This window comes from Anthonomus grandis, chromosome 8, assembly GCF_022605725.1.
Source record: "Anthonomus grandis grandis chromosome 8, icAntGran1.3, whole genome shotgun sequence".
Lineage (NCBI taxonomy): Eukaryota > Metazoa > Arthropoda > Insecta > Coleoptera > Curculionidae > Anthonomus > Anthonomus grandis.
Window position 1 is genome coordinate 15,697,713 of NC_065553.1, and position 7,771 is coordinate 15,705,483.

At 31.3% G+C, this 7,771-nt stretch overlaps 1 protein-coding gene across 1 annotated transcript in view; it reads right to left on the reverse strand.

The window, feature by feature from the left end:
- The window catches only part of LOC126739910 (uncharacterized), a 34,474-nt gene extending 26,982 nt beyond the window's left edge, over window positions 1–7,492 (reverse strand). The window contains exon 1 of the mRNA XM_050445737.1: window positions 7,214–7,492. The gene's annotated coding sequence lies outside the window, so the exon portion shown is untranslated. The remainder of the gene's footprint in view (window positions 1–7,213) is intronic.
- Window positions 7,493–7,771: the final 279 nt, after the last annotated feature.

Sequence of the window (7,771 nt, forward strand, 5' to 3'; positions counted from 1 at the left end):
GGGGAAGGTTAAACTATAATATCAATTTTAAATTCCATCTTTGTATATAATATTTAAAAAAAATAAAAATTTTATTTTATTATAAAATATTAATTTGCACATTAATATTCATAGTTATTTTAAATTAGTTTAGAAAGAGAAAATTTATGCGTTGAACAAATGCCGCTTAAATTTGGCTTTAAATGCGTTCTCGGGCATCGAAAAGTCTAATATTTTAAATTTATTTACTAAGTGCATTATTACATACGAAATTTCTTTGTTGTGAGAGGGAACAGTTAATAAATTTTTTCTTCTTATATTTAAATTGTGTACATCTGTTCGATAGGTTACCTTTCTAACTAGATATGGTGGAGTTTCCCATTTAAGCAACTTAAAAAAAAAACAAAGAGAATGCAGCAATCGTCGATTTTGCATATTTAGCCATGCTGCGTCCTTCAGCTTATGAGATATATGCTCTCTTCTTGTTATGCCAAATATAAGCCTAAGGCAAGAATTTTGGAGTCTCTGTATTCTATATGAGTCATAATAATGAAGACAGGGCACATAGATGGTATCGCAGAAGTTTGTTGGTGATAATACAAGGGAATCGCAAATCATTTTTTTTAATGTTGGCACTTAAAAAGTGTCTCTGAGAAAAAATAAATCTTAAAGCAGAATATCCAGTTTTTAATTTGAGCGTGATATGCTATTTAAATTTAAGACTGTTTTTAAAAATAATTACATCGTTATTAAGTTGAATTTTTAAATTACTCAAAAGGGCAGCTCTGTTGCTATCGCTACAGAAAAGAATAGCTGTTGATTTAGCAGAGTTAAGTTTTAAATGTAGCTTTTGAATTTCCGCCAGTAAGTTGCTAAGATCAGTATTAATTTTTTTGATTGGCTTGAGCAACATCAGTGGGTTTAAACGAAAAATAAATTTGAGTGTCATCAGCGGAGTTATGGTGTTTACAATATTTTATTATTTTTGTAATTTGTGATGTATAAAATGTATAGAGCAATGGGCCAAGTTTACCTTGAGGAACGCCAATAATCACATCCAGAGCTTTCGAAATTTTTCCATTTAATGTTACCCTTTGTTTCCGGTCAGACAGATAAGAACATATTAAAGAAACGGCCGACTCGCAAAAGCCTAAATAATGTAGTAATGCTAAAAGAATTTTGGGATTTACCAAATCAAAAGCCTTGGAAAAATCTAAAAGAACCAACACGATGGCTAGGTTATCATCCAGAGCATACAAAATATCATCAGTTACTTAAGTTAGTGCAGTAGTACAGCTGATATTCTGGTATCAAATTATTAAAATTTAAATATACTGCTAGATTATATACTAGAAAATTTTTGAAGAATTTGAGTTGAAACGTAGTCTGACTTGTAGAGTGTCCTTGCCGAAGAGATCCCCATGGAGGTATTTCATCAGAAATGGTGTAATTTATGCTCGCATAAGTATTAAGGAGCCAAAAAGAAAGCCTTGGTACCCAAAGAGTATGAGTGTCTGGAAAGAATATGCGATCTTTACATTACATTCGTAAATTTTTTACACATAATCAACACTGCTCGAAATATTTTAATAATAACAGAAGAATTTACAGAGCCTTAATTTTAATGGCAAAGAAAACTTACTTTCAAGAAAGAATTAAAAAATCAAGTAATAGAATCGTAAATGCCTTGAGGGATAAGGCTGGTCATTTTTCTCAGATTTCAAATTCATTTTACTATACTATAGCTGATAACCTCTCAAAAAGTATACCACAGGCTGGAAATCCCTTGAAATATTTGTCACATGTGAGTGTACCTGAATTTTTTTTCTTGCTGCCACTGACGTTACTAGTTCTGGTTGGCATTCCTACAGAGGTGCAGGAGATACTTGTAGCTGCGATAAACACCCCTTTTGTCAAGGGTGTTTCCCTCATGCTTAAAGAGGGCCGTCATTATGCCTCTTCCCAAGGGTGGAGATTATTCTAACTGTTCCCTCTTACAACAAAGAAATTTTTAAAACGTCATTGTCGTATGTAATAGTGCACTTTGTAAATAAATTTAAAATATTAGACTTTTAGATGTCCGAGAACATATTTAAAGCAAAATTTAAGCGGCATTTGTTCAACGCATAAATTTTCTCTTTTTAAATTAATTAAAAATAACTATGAATATTAATGTGCAAATTAATATTTTATAATAAAATTAAAAAAAAAATTTTTTTATATTCTTCCTGTTTCTATCCCATTCCTTTTTTAAGTATATGTTCATGTTTATTTTTTTTTCCATACGATTTTTAAATTCTAGGGCCTCAACAGAATTTGGGGAACTTCTTGAAAGTCACCCCTGAAAGTCTGAATATAATGGCCTATTGGTCACTCACTTCCATAATTACTATGTATGTAGCTATACATTATTACTATGTGTGTAAAAAATTATATTGTTAAAGGTAACGAATAATATTCCTATTTTTCTTATTTACATTGAAATAACATAGTGTTGTTCACTGTTATTTCAATTAAAGAAGGAAGGTCATTCATTATACACCGAAACAGCATTAAAAAGAAAACATCTGTGAAATAAGGCTGAAAACGAGGAACCGATAATTTACTTATACATCTTCACGAAGGTAAGTAGGAGAGGATGTACCAAGCAATCTGAAGTAACTGATGAAGATAAAGATTCTCTACACACAACCATCCAAGAGTACACATTTTTTCTGAAACTCTGTCATATTTTCTTAAGTTAAAAATGAATCTAGTAGTACCAGTACTGTTTTTGAAGCTTCTGGAAACGATACAGGGTAACTTTATCTAAACAAGGAACATAAACAATGTTACAGTAGTTCATAATATGAAGTACTAAGCACTCGCATAATATCTTGCGTACTTTGTAGTTTATGATACTTCTATTAACGTACAGTGGTTTGAGCGCAAAATAGGATTTTTTAATTACGTCAGAAACGTGCATTTTGAATCTCAAGTCCTCCTCGAAAATCATACCAAGATTCTTAATGTTATCAACTATTTTTAACTGCGTTCCCCCCACAAATAGTTGTAGATTATCCAAGACAATTTTTTTCTTATTTTTTGAAGAGAAACACATTACAGAACACTTGCTAGGATTTAATTTTAAATTATTGGTCGACGAGAAAGTTGAAATACATGACAAATCTTCATTTATTCTACTACAACCCCCAATACGTCATCAGCCTTAAAAGAATAATAAATTTGCGTATCATCCACAAAGCCCTGAATAAGATACAGACGGATCCTTGTGGTACCCCAGAACTTATATAAGAGCGGTTTGACTGAGCTTGATTTTCTAATACTACCAGTTGCTTTCTTTCAGAAAGATACGACCTAAAGAAGTTTAATGAATTATTATCGATTCCATAATAGATCAATTTTGCTAAAAGCAGGCTGTGAACCAACATATCGAAAGCTTTAGAAAAGTCAAGCAATACGAGCGCCGTAGTATCACCTCTATCCAAAGCCTCAATGATTTTTTGAGTAACTTTTAACAAGGCAGATGTGGTGCTGTACCGCTTTCGGAAACCAGACTGGCCCTGCGGGATTATGTTATTTGTGGTAAAGAAATCATAAATCTGTGGCTGAATAAACTTTTCCAAAACTTTCGAAATTACTGGAATAATGGATATAGGTCTAAGGTCGCAATAGTCCTTTGGACTACTGATTCTAGCTAAAGGCATTATAAGAGAAGTCTTCCAAACAACAGGAAAACAACATCTTTCCAAACAGGAGTTTATAACATAAGTCAAGTCAGGAGCCAGATGATGAATACAATGTTGGAGCATATTCGCTGAGATGCAGCACTACCACAGGCAGTAGATTTGAGATCTAAAACTATTTTTGAAATTTCTGCTACAGTGACTAAGCGAAATGAGAACTGTAGATCAGGACTAAATGTATGATTAAGCAAATATTCGACTGTCTCTGGGCAGTTATCTGAAGAACTATAAACTGATGAAAAATAATCATTTATTTCGTCAGGATTTTGAAGGTTTACAGGTATAGAACGGTTAGAAGTTAAACGACATGATATTTTAAGTATTGAGCAGTTTCGATTTCGGCAGGATGTTGGCACCGGGGACGCGATTTTCGCATTTCTCCGGGTGTTCTATGATAAGTTAAATGCCGGTGATGCTCCTGCAGAGGTGTTTAGTGATTTGTCGAAAGCTTTTGACTGCTTGAATCATAAAGTACTTCTGGGAAGTTAAGCAAATAAGGTTTCAGGGGTGTTGGTTTAAAGTGGTTTAGGTCCTTCCTGTCTGGCCGAGTCCAGGAAGTACTTTTTAATGATGAAATATCAAGGGACTTGTATGTCAATGCTGGTGTTTCCCAGGGTTCAGTTTTGGGCCCACTGTTATTTCTTTTATATTATAATTTTTACTGAAGGGAAGTTCAATATAATATGTTTGCAGACGTAATAACTATCTTATGGCATGATGCACATCCGTCTCAATTAAGTAAAAGAATAACTGCCGGTCTTCACAAAATAAAAACCTGGTGTGACTCAAATTTTTTGAGTTTTAATGTTTCGAAGAGTAATATTGCCAATTGTAAAGGTTCCATTAATTTAATCTTATAGACTCTCTTCTTGTTGCAACCCAACAGTTTAATAAATTTTTGGGTTTGACCATTGATGATATTTTACAATTTGAGGAACATCTCTCGTGTTTGTAGTAAGATCTCGTCTGGGTGTTATGCTATTAGAGTGATAACAAATTTTGCAATAACTAAAGATGCATATTATGCCCTAATTGACCCGCACCTTCGGTATGGTATCTCATTCTGGGGGTCTTGTTTTCAGTATCTTTTTAATGGCTTGTTTATTTTTCCGAAGAGAGCAGCTCGCCTTTTATGCGGGGTAAGTCTGCTTCTTGTCGTCCTTTATTTGTTACATGTAAAATTTTGAATGCTGCCTCTTTGTTTTGGAAACGATAACACTTATTTTTGAAAAGTCTGTTTGTTTGAGTTGCCTATTCCTCACTCTAGTCTTGTTAGTAATTCATTTGTATTTAAAGGTAGAAGACTTTTTAATCCTTAAAAAGAAAAAGAAAAGCATGAAACCAATGCGTTTTGATGACATATATGGAGCAGAGACACCTTAATTAAGATGCCTTATAATGATGATGATTGTGGTACTACAAATATTGTTTCTTAAATGAGACGTGACAAGGATCATAATAAATTACTAATAAGGCACTTTCATGATGTCTCTCTATGCAGTTCCTTGTATTGTATTTCAGTAATAGTTCTATTAGTTTCAAATAACCAACAGTTTGTGGCTACAGCGGGAGAAAAAGCTATATAGGCTAAAAGAGAAAGATACACGGTGTTTAAAAAGTACAGGGTATTTCAAAATAAGATGTTGGGCCTTAAGATATAAACCGTTAAGTAATTTTCAGAAAATTTTAAAAAACTCATATCCTATTAATAAAGATGTATTTTTTTGATAACTTTTATTTTATCTTAAGTACCAGTTAGCCCTTAAAAATAACATAGAGATGGTGTAGCAAAGGGCAGTACATTTAGAGATTTTAGCCCTTTTTTGACCTCATATAGTTTAAAAAAGCTTCCTTGCGGGATTTTATACCTGTATAGCAGCTTATACATATAGATCATGAATATAATTTGTAAGTTGGTACCCTTTATTGGAAGATTAAAACAGACTTGACTAGATTAAGACCTAAGATAATTACTATACAGTTTCCTCCGAGAACTACGAATAGGAAGAATTTTAATATTAGTAATACGAAAATAGGTATCAACTTCGATAATTTAAATAATACTCTAGAATTTAAATATTTCAAAAATTGTTCGACTCGTTATACATAAAATATATTTCGATTAGCACGTATTAATGAAAAAACCCTATATAATGAAATTTTGATTTATTTGCCTGATTTTTATTTAGCAATATGGTAATAATAAATTTAATGTTTTTTTAAGATATTATTTAACTTTTAGTTAAATATATGTATTGTTCATTTTATGTTTATTAATTATAGCAGTTGCCCTGTTCCTTATTCGATCACAGTGTGTTTGAATGTCTTTATTTCCTTAATAACAAATTAATAACAACTAAATTAATATTAGTTAGTATTTTCTATAAAGGACAAATAGAGTTATATTCTGAAATTATATATATTATATTCTGGCAGTTAGAGAATAAAACATATAAGTATAATCATATATTAAAGTTACTTAGTTTAATTTTTATTGTAAACGACAAAATTACACACGGTAGCGGTCATACCAGCCATTATATTAAATTGCTTGGATTGTTCAATTAAAAAGAAAATATTAACAAATAAGAAATAGTAAAATAATATAAATAGCCTTGTTTTTAAAAATTTGCGTCTCATTTGCCTTACCGTAGTTTGTATAGATCTAATTTGCTTGTAAAAGGTCTCGGGTTTAAATTCGCTCAATGACTAATATTTTTTATCTTGGGTCAAAACGAAGAATGTTTCTTTACTTTATAGGTTTCCTAGTCTCTATTCTTTAAGTCTAAAATATGTAGTTAACAGAGCAAAATAGTGATTCTTTTTTCAAGCCTTTTTTCCTTTGAAAAGGTACAATCTTTATATAACTTAACTTAAAAGACCATAAGATCTGTAGCGAACAAAAAATATGTCGAATAAAATATGAAGATGGTTTAGGAAAAATTTTTAGAATTTTACAGTTTGCTATTTTCAGTCAGCGAGTATTATGATGCAAGTTCCTTTAATAGGCCAACTTACGAGAAAGAAAATTATAATTTTCAGGTAGTTCAGTAAGAAATAGAAAACTAGACTGTCATTCATTAACCAAAGTATTTCTGATAAGAGTATAGTGTATTTTTTCGTCAATGTAATAATATTGTGGCGTTGTTTATGTATATTATTAATTTATTCATTGTTTGTAAATATCAATTATTTATCGTTTATTCAGCAAAGTAGCTATAAGCAAAACTGCATCAATTTTAAGCAATATTGGTCGTTGTATTAAATGTCTATCTGTATTGGAGTGAAATAAAGAAAAAGAATCGGGTCAAGGGCCCAAGTGAAGTTATAAAAACAGCGGTTTTTACATTTTTAGATGTTATAACAGACAAGAGGATGTTTTGAATTTATATGTCTTATGTGATTCAAATATATTTAAACGCATTTTACATATTATATTTAAATCAGAATATACACATTTGACATAATCACAAACTTTAAAAACTTACCCATTTATATCAGGTAGTTCTTAAGCACACTCTGTACGCCGCCAAACAAAAGAAAGTCATTAACCACAAATGACTAACTGCTCGTCACGATCTTCCATTTTTCTACGAAACTGGGAATCCGTTTTGTTATGGATCACGAAGCCTGTAAACTGTGTGATTTGAAAAAAACGCAATTAAAAATCAATTAGGTGTGAGACTATTATTATTTACCTGACCCAAGCCACATTTCACATTTTTAGCACTAGTAATTTCACTTTAAGTTATAGTCTGCATGGGATAAAATTCTATCTCTTGCAGACCGTTTTGATGCTTTTTTACCAATAATAGTACCTAATACAATATTGAAAATAAAAAAGCACCATAATACTTTAGTGTGCTAAATTTAGAGCTATAATTTTTTTAACCTCGTCTGCACCCGATACTTTTAGTTAACTTGTTATGTAAATCGTGCCAGATTATTTATATGACATATTATGGCAGTATAGATACATCCATAGGTTAGTGATAATCAATGATCCGATTTAATTTAAATCAAATAAAATTGCCTTAAATTAACCA